We start from the raw sequence: 10,261 nt of genomic DNA on the forward strand, positions 1-10,261 counted from the left end.
CTCCTTCCCTGGCATGTATCTGCTAATAACACTGACTACATGAGACAAATCCGGTCTGCTACAAACCATAGCATACATGAGACTCCCAACTGCGCTAGCATAAGGGACTTGAGACATCTGCTCCACCTCCTCATGTGTTGTAGGGCATTCCCTTTCAGATAACTTGAAGTGGCCAGCTAACGGAGTGCTAACCAACTTAGCATTTTCCATATTGAAACGCTCTAGCACCTTTTCAATATACCTCTTCTGAGTTAACCAAAGTTTACCTGCATTTCTATCTCTAAGGATTTCCATACCAAGGATCTTCTTAGCGGCACCAAGATCCTTCATCTCAAATTTAGCACTCAACAAAGACTTCAACGAGACTATATCATGTTTGTTCTTTGTAGCAATGAGCATGTCATCAACATAAAGCATCAACAAAATAATGGAATTATCACTTGACACTTTATAATAAACACAACTATCATACTCACTTCTTATGTAGCCAATCTTCATCATGTGGGAATCAAAGCGCTTGTACCACTGCCTAGGAGATTGCTAAAGGCCATAAAGCAACCTCTTAAGCAGACAAACATGGTCTTCCTTTCCCTGCACCTTGAAACCTTCAGGATGCTCCATGTATATATGTTCCTCCAAGTCACCATGAAGAAATGCAGTTTTCACATCAAGTTGTTCAAGCTCTAAATCATACATGGCCACCAAAGCAAGTAGTACCCTAATCGAAGTGTGTTTTACCACCGGGGAAAATATTTTATTGCAGTCTATCCCCTCCTTCTACGCATAGCTCTTGGCTACAAGTCTAGCCTTATACCTTTCACACTCATTTTCAGATGCTGCCTCTTTTTTAGGAAAGACCCATTTACACCCAATGATTTTTCTTCCCTTGGGTTTTTCCACAATCTCCCAAGTCTTGTTCTTCTGTAGAGATTTCATTTCCTCCATTATAGCTATCATCCATTTATCATGCTGTACATCACTCAAAGCAACATGGTAGGATGATGGATCACCTGTACCTACAGTGAGGGCATAGGCAATCATGTCCTCAAACCCGTATCTCGTAGGTGTTTTGTGAGTACGCTTCCCTTTACCCTTTGCCGCAGTATAGGGAACTTCTACTGCTTCCTGCTGTCCTGGTAAGTCACTTGATGACTTATTCTCTCTTGTTGTTTCTAACTCACCTAACTCCACCTGCACAGTAGAACCTTATTTTTTTTCATCAACTGCTTATGAATTGTAATTTGACTTCACTATATGAGACTCATCAAACACAACATCTCTACTAACCACAACTTTCTGTGAACTTGGATCCCACAACTTGAATCCCTTTACACCTTTCTTAAAACCAAGAAAGATACATTGCTTAGACTTTGAGTCTAACTTGGAACGCTACCCACTCTCAACATGCGTATAGGCTGGACAACCAAATATTTTTAGAATAGAATAATCTACTGGTTTTCCTATCCATTCCCCTTCGGGAATTTTACAATCAATCGCCTTTGATGGAGATCTATTGATGAGGAAACATGCCATGTTCACTACTTCTGCCCAAAATCTCTTGCTCAACCTTGCATTCAGCCTCATACTCCGAGCCCTTTCTAGAAGTGTTCTGTTCATCCTTTCAGCTACACCATTTTGCTGTGGTGTCTTTAGAATCGTGAAATGACATGTAATCCCTTCAGCTTTGCACAATTCTAGAAAAGGCTTGTATGTGTACTCTCCTCCATTATCTGTTCTCAAGTATTTAATTTTCTTTCTTGTCTTCCTTTATACCTCAGCCTTCCATTCCTTTAATTTAGTGAACACCTCACTTTTATGCTTCATGAAGTAGATCCAGACTTTCCTTGAGTAATCATCAACAAAGGTCACGAAGTATTCTGCCCCACCTTTAGATTTTGTTGTTGAAGGACCCCATACATCGCTGTGTACATAATCAAGCACCCCTTTACTTTTATGTTTTACAGTTTTGAAACTAACCTTGCACTATTTTTCGAACACAGAATACTTGCAGAAGTTCAGTTTACAAGTTTTTACTCCCTTCAACATTTTCCTTTCATGAAGCTCCATCAATCCTCTTTCTCCCATATGCCCTAACCACATATGCCATAGATAGGTATCATCTGTATCAAATACTGCATCTATAGTCACAGATGTTCCACCTATAACTGTGCTCCCTATGAGTGTGTATAGGTTTCCTGCTAGCTGTCCCTTCATGACAACCATTACACCCTTAATAACTTTGAGAACTCCACCTTCTACTATGTACTTGCAGCCATTTGAGTCAAGTGCCCCCAAAGATATTAAGTTTTTCCTTAATTCTGGTACATGTCTCACATCTGCATGAAACACCATATATAGTTATACTCAAGACTATGGAGCTTAATTCGATCTATTTTTCGGTCGGCTCGTTTCTTTTCAGAAATAGCCTTCCCTAGCTGAAGCCCTATCCGAGTGTCCCTGGAATATTTTTAGAAATAGTCTATCCACAGTGAAAGTTCTATCAGAATGCCTCCTTAGCCTAGCCCTCCCTTAGCCTATCCCTAGTGGAAGCTCTGCCGGAGTGCCACCTCATCCCAAGCTTGGAAAAAGCCTTCCCTAGCTGAAGCTCTGTCTGAATCCAAAGCCAAAAATAGCCTTCCCTAGCCTAAGCTCTGTCCGAATCCAAATCCGAAAGTGACCATTCCTAGCCAAAACTCTGTCCGGATACCTTCACAATCAGCATCTCTCAAGAAAGGATGTTGGAGGTCAAGACCATCTTCCCCTGAGCTTGGGGAACATGAAAGATTGTCTGAGCCAATACCAATTAGGGGGCCACCCCTCTTAACCTAAAATAGGATTTAAACTCAGGTTTAATCTCTCTCCTCATTTAAACATAATGTAGATATCTAATAAGCCTTGTTTTAGTGTATATAATAGTTTGACTTCAATTAATGTATATATGTGTGATAACTTAGCTACACATGTCGAATAGTAATAATTGTGGAAAATGTTCATTCTTAAGCATCTAGCAACATGACCAGTAGAACCGGGTAGATTGGGTGCTTAACACCTTCCCAACTCTATAACCTGACACTTATCCCAAATCTCTCGACCAAACCAAATTTTGGGCCCTTTTCTCAAGATACGGGCCCACCCCCAGGTCCTAGGCCCATAACCCTAGATAACGACTCTTAAACTCCATTTGTATAATCCTGATCCCCGAATTGGACCATCATCAATACCCTTGTCTCAAATGATGAATTTTACACTCTTGCAAAATAGGCCTCCACGTATCTACAAGCAAAGATACGACAGTACGGGGCCCGCAAGCCAAGTACACACGACTCGAATCCCTCCCCTTCACATGAAGGTGAAGAGAGAGGATGGGGATGCATAGTCCATTCTTCCTCAAAGGATGGCATTGGGCCTGGACCACCTGGTTATCTCCCCACTTTGTGGCCAGTGGGAAGAATAATGGCTCAGGATCCCTCAGCTTAGGGGCTATGGTCCACAGGTGCTCAAAACCCCAGGGCTGTTTCAATAAATCAAAGTAAGAAAGTGCATACCAATTGACTGAAAGGAAATAGATAAGAGATGGAAAGCTACCTGGATAATGTAGCCTACCCCCTTGAGGCCCCTATCTTCATAGGACAGTAGGTCTAGGGACTGCAAGAGATATGCATAGGCAGCCCCGGCGTAGGCCTAGGAATCTACTGTGCGAAGATCTTTGAGGAAGTACACCAGGCAGTTATCTACTCCCCCTCGGAGGTCACTGAAGAGGAACTGACCCACAGTGAATGTAAGAAGGAACATGCCACCTGAGATATATTGTTTGGATTCTCCCCCAGGCCGACTTTCCACCATCGGGCACTAATCTCCCCTAGGCGGATGCATGTCTAGCCAGATTTAATGGTGATACCTGTCAGATTTGTAAACTCCCTGGCTGTCAAAAATCCTACGGGTAGGGTCATGGATCTACCCCCAATTCAAATGCCCGTCAAGGCATAGAAGTACATAGGCATAATAGTGATCTCATCAACAGAAAGGTGGCAAATGTGAGTACTTGGCCACCACCACTCCATCGGAGCCCCTACCAATGTCAGATTAAACTTTTGGGTCTCTACAAGGGCCAGCTAGCATAGATAGGTATCTTCAACCATCTCCTTCACCCAACGAGAGAGCATCCTATGCCAGGATTGAACCATGTTCGGATGGCCATAGGAGGCCAAGGTAGGTGGTTCCTTCCCCTCATGCTAATGGAAATAAAAAATAATAATAAATAAAAAAAAAAGCAACCAAATGCTAAAACAGTACGATAAATAAAAAATGGAGAGGACAACAAAACATGATTAAAAGATGATCAATATAATGAATAAAATGTAAAGACTTGCCCAGGAACCCCATATGGAGTTGTAGATGTGATTCCGGCTATTGTGAAGAGCTTGACCGGAATACCAGTTGCCCAGGCCCCCATCCTTATGAGAAGGACTATTGCAACTCTCGAGCTGGACCTCTCCCAGAGTCTTCTTCTTCCTCCTTTCAGTCATATTTTTAGAAACTACAAAAGCCCTAGAAAGTTTCCCAATTTACACAAAAGCCTAACAGAATATCAAATTCTTCAAATAACTCCTCCTTCAAGAACAGGATGAAGATCTTCAAGAACTTTAAGAACAAGGTGAAACACTCTAAAAATAGGAAGGAAAATTCCAAGAAAAACCAGAGAGTTCCAGGAACTCACTTCACTAAGAAAAGCTAAAATGAAAAATGAACAGGGGAGAGGGCCCATTTTATAATAAAAAAAATTATTATTTTGGGATTCCAATTTAGAAGTCCAAATTCAATTCAAAGAAGAACCAAAGAATTAAAAGATTCCAAATCAATCATCAAATTTTAAACCAAATCAATGAAAAAAATTCCAAATCAAGGCAAGAATTAAAAGATTCCTAATCAAGCATCAAAATTAAAAATTCAAATAAAAAATCCAAATTAATTGTTAATATCTTTTACAAGGTAGAAAGAGCAATAAGTTTCTTTCATGTAATTGACAAGGCCAGATAGCCCAGTCCAATTCGAAAGAACCCACCTGGAAAGCCAGATAGCCCAACTCGATTTGGAAAACCCCAACTGGAAGACCATATGGTCCAAATTGGTTCAAAAGAACCAGCCAAGAGACTAAAATTCTCTGAAGTGGCACATGTAAAGCCCAGCTAAGGAAAATAAAAAAATCAAATATTTTTAGTTGTTGCAAGATTGGAAGAGTAGCGAATTCCTCTCCTTGTAACCATCGATCCTAGATAGTCCAGATTGGCTTGAAAGACCCAACATGGAGACCAAAGGGGGGAACCACCGCATGGCTTGCATGCCTTGCTGTATGCTGTGTGCCCTCGTCGCACACTACGCGTGCCCTGCTACATGGTCGCGCACACCTTGTGTGCACCGTGTATATGTTACCTGCACACCCATGCCAGCCTGACCCGCACACCCATGCATGCATGCACCCTCTATCCATGCACACACCACCTCAGCCATTACTCACACATCATTCACCGTGCACCCATGAAGCCATCCGCACTACCTACCTAAACTAACCATACCTCAGGCGCTTCGGCCTGGTCCCGTGCACTGCCGTCAGTGGCTGGGATTGGTATTTTTCTCTCCTCCTGCTTTTCTGAAAGCCACCTATTTTAGATAAAATTTCTCTCTCCTCTCACTTTTTTGAAAAGTACCTTTTTTGGCTAAAATTTCTCTCTCCTCTCGCTTTTGCAAAAATCACCTTTTTCGGCTAAAATTTCTCCCCTCATAATTTTTTGAAAACCCCTTTTACCCACCAAAAAAATGCCCTCCCCACCCATTTTTGCCTTCAACTCCCCCCTTTACCCATTGGAAAAAAATCATATCCCCTCAATTTAGAAAAGAGCTCCCCTTTCATCCACTGAATAAAGGGATTTCCCCTCTCCTACCTGGCCGGAACTATAAATACCCCTTCCCTTAGAAAAAATAGACCAACACACTAGAATCCCCCTTCACTCTTTCATAGTGAAAATTTCCTCCCCTCCCCCTCTTGATTTTCTTCTGATCTTCAAAGCGATCTTCGTCAAGATCCGAAAACTCATTCGGATCTTCGAATTGTTCTTCAAGATCTTGAAGATCTTCAATCCAAATTCTTTGTTAGATCAGTTTTTAGTCAAAAGCAGTATGTTCTTGAGCCACTCCCTTGAGTGTTCTTGAGTGTTCTTGAGCGTACCTGAGATAGAAACACCCCTTTAGGTTCTTCGGGTCCACGAAGAGATCTTTGTTAAGATCTAAAACTCTGTTCGGATCTTCAAAGTGTTCTTTGTGACTTTAGAGTTCCTTAATCCATTTTTAGGTTAGCCCATTTCTTTTCAGAAATAGCCATTTCTAGCCGAGCCCCTGTCTGAGTGTCTCTGGAATCTTTCTAGAAATAGCCATTCTCAACGAAAGCTCTGCCAAAGTGCCACCTCATCCTAAATCCAGAAATAGCCTTCCCCAGCCGAAGCTCTGTCAAAGTGCCACCTCATCCCAAGCCCGGAAATAGCCTTTCCTAGTCGAAGCTGTGTCCAAATCCAAATCTGAAAATAGCCTTCTCTAGCCAAAGCTCTGCCCGAATCCAAATCTGAAAGTGACTATTCCTAGCCGAAACTCTATCCGAATATCATCACAATTAGCATCTCTCAAGAAAGGAAGTTGAAGGTCAAGACCATCATCCCCTGAGCCAAGAGAACACGAAAGATAGTCCGAACCGGTACTAGTCAGGGGCCTACCCCTATTAACCCGAAACAAGGGTTAAGCTCAGGTATAATTTCTCAACCAACTCGTCATAATGTAGATATTAGACATGCCTTGTTTTAGTGTATTTAGTAGTTTGTATCCAATTAATGTATATATGCGTGATAACTTAGCCATACATATGGAATAGTAATAATTGTGGAAAATGTTCGTTTTCAAGCATCTAGAAAGAAGACCAGTTGAACCTGGCAGATTGGGTGCCTAACGCTTTCCCAATTCTATAACCTGACACTTACCCTAAATCTCAGGACCAGACCAAATTTTGGACCCTTTTCTCAGGAATTGGGCCCACCCTCGGGTCTTGATAACCCTAGGTGGCGACTCCAAACCCCATTTTGTGTGATCCCGATCCCCAAGTTGGACCATCATCAAAAACCCCATATCAAATGATGAATTTTGCATTCTTACGAAATAGGCCTCCACATATCACCAAACGGCAATACGGTGGTGTGGGCCCCACAAGCAAAGCACACCACGACACGAACCCCTCCCCTCATATAAAACTAAAGAAAAAGAGAGAAGAGAGGACAGGGATGCATAGTCCATTTCTCCGGTCGCGACCTTCACAACCACCGAGCATCCCATCACCGATTTCATCTTCCATCTCCAATCTCAGAGTCCTACTGAATGTGCAGTGACAATAACCAACCTACAAATTCTTCATGACACCCTTTCTTAATATGTACCAATATGCCATCCTAGGAAAATTGCTATATTCAACTATTGTTTTTTCTTTTTGGGGTTGTGGGGAATCGTTTCTAGGGATAGGGGTGAGTGATTATTTTGAATCAAAGTCTTCTGCTACCCACCCCAACAACCCCCCAGCAAATTCTTCATGACAATAACAAAAAATCAAGGAGCAAGAGATGTGGGGCACACTGAACCTAACAATCGATGAGAACAAACTATAGACATGCCCTAATAATCGGGTATGATCATAAACTTCTAGAGAAGCGAAATGGGGAAAAAATAGCACATAAGACCTCATATCTTTGCTTCACCAGAGATTATCATCTTTGCCAGAGGGTATTCTTCACTTTGTCGGTAGCAAGAGCACCTCTCTTTCAATGGAGAAGGTAACGGTTCAGTTGGGGGTGGGATTTGGGGATTTTGTTTAGGTTCAAATGTCTTACAAGGGTATAACAGGTAGGAAGGGTAGTTAGGTCTTTTTAATTTTGAAACTAACACCAATGAGGCGGTGTTAATTTTTTAGGTTTAAATGTAAAAAATAAAACTACAAGGGGTGATATAATTGAGACTAAGGCGAGGGGTGGTGGATGTAAATTCTCCTAAATATAATATATTCATAAGGTAAAATACAAGGTGCTTTATTAGTTAGTCTGGATTTTGTGAAAGCTTTACCGTAGTAAGACATAAAGATTTTAATTGGTCTATTCATTCCAAAATGGAGTTAAGCCAAAGCCAAACCGGTAAAGTGCATCTTGATTTCCGTTTCCTACTTTTTTATGGTTTTCTTTAAGGAGCTCATTCTGGTTTTGAACTAATTTGGTTTTCCATAAATATTTACTTGAGAAAAAAAAAGTAGATTTCCTATTTTATCAAAACTTTCCTGAATTCGATTCACTTATTCAATCCATCAGGTTTCAATTCTTATTGATATTAAAAAGAACCAAAACCAAATCCATACCAATAAGCATTCAATGCAATTCGATATTTCAATTCATTTTGATTAATCCAATTGGTTCAAGTTGGAATTGGACACCCATAGGTAAAGTGTAAGACCCAGCCTTCCTAATAGATTCATTCCCCCCTCCCCTCTACCCAAACAAATATATAAATATCATAACATAATGGGTTAAATATATAAATTTTGTTTTTTAATTAGTAATGGGAAGAATAGTATAGTGGATCTGATCAAACCTTCATCAAGTGGTTGAGAATTTTATTTTATTTTATTTTTTTCCATTCCATATATAATATATAATTAGTGACTCAATATGTTCCTGGTTCATTATAATCTATAACAGGACGATCTGGTTCTGTGTGCACATACATCACATATATTGCGTGCGCTCTCACTTTCAAATAATCCCATATACGGTTCCCCTCTACTTCATTTAAATTGCTAATTAACAGAAGCATCAATAACACCACAATCCAGAAACTCATCTTCATCCTCCATGTTCCTCTACTGTAACCCATCTCTCTCTATCTTTCTCTTTCTCTCTCTACTCTCTTTCCTCTGTGTGTCTGTTGTGAATAAAAGTGTGTATCAACGATTTTTATATAGCTTTGTAAATTGTCGTTACTTTTTCTTTTTTTTGTCTTTATGGTCTTTTAACTGATCTCATTAACTAAATGTTGAAGTTATTTAAGAAATTTATTGAGCTTTTGAATGTAGAAAATTAAAGAATCCAAATCAGGTTCACGTGTTCTCATACGTCCCTATTTACGAATCTTTTGAAGGGTATATTTTGGGCCATAGGATCTGAACACACAAATCCTAGTTGTTGATTTGTTTATATTATTAATACAACATCATATGGTATGCGTATTTCTTATTGCACCTGAGCCCTTGTCAATCTCTTCTTCTCTTTCAAGTTCAATCCAACGACGCTGAATCCCTCGTCACTTAGAGGGGCAATCGTCGGCAACTGCCGCCACCCTTTGTATCCTCCTCTTCTTGATAAATCATCATATCTCGTTGTTTGTATTGGTTTCAGGAAAATTCATGGGCTCGTTGGATAAGACGTTGAGGAAATGGACCTTACACATAAATATGAGGGCACCAGGATTGCTAGAATCTATGAATGTGTCATTTCTTGGCCAAGTTGGATGTGTGAAGCTACATCACCAATTACTCCTATAGGTGCCTCAACACTGGGATGACGACCTGTATGTATTTCGGTTTGGATTAGTGGAGATCTGCCTAACTCTTGAAGAATTTTGGATTTCTATGCTATCTCCACCAAAAGTTTGTTTGTTCCAACCCTCTTTGAAGAAAGATTGCTTAGAGAAAATTTAGGATTTCTTCGGATGGAAAGACGAAGAAGTAAAGCAGTTATTCAGGCATGGGAAGATCGACATTTTGAAGGTGACTCAGATCTTCATCCAATATCTACCAATGGGAGGAATTAATCAACACCGATCCCTGGATGCTCAATTACTTTGCATGATAGCTCATTATGTTCTCTGCACTCCCGGGCATGGTGCACCATCTGTTCTGATTGAGGTAGTAAAACAGTCGAGTTAGAAGGGAGGTGACATCATCCCTACAGTTCTTGCAAAAATGTTCAAGGGATTTGATGACATGAGCTATGGCCATAAACTCAGACTAGACCATTATCAGGGAGTCTTGCTATTTTTTAGATTTGGCTCCTCTTGAGAAACTGAAGCTCACCATAAGGGAAATCCCACTCAGAGTTTTTTATTCTTAGAAAATAGTGTGATTATTATACATTTATTATCCTAATGTTATTTTTCTTCTTTTTTTAACAGAAACCAACAAAGCTTA

Source organism: Macadamia integrifolia, chromosome 1 (assembly GCF_013358625.1).
Source record: "Macadamia integrifolia cultivar HAES 741 chromosome 1, SCU_Mint_v3, whole genome shotgun sequence".
In the NCBI taxonomy this organism is placed as follows: Eukaryota; Viridiplantae; Streptophyta; class Magnoliopsida; order Proteales; family Proteaceae; genus Macadamia; species Macadamia integrifolia.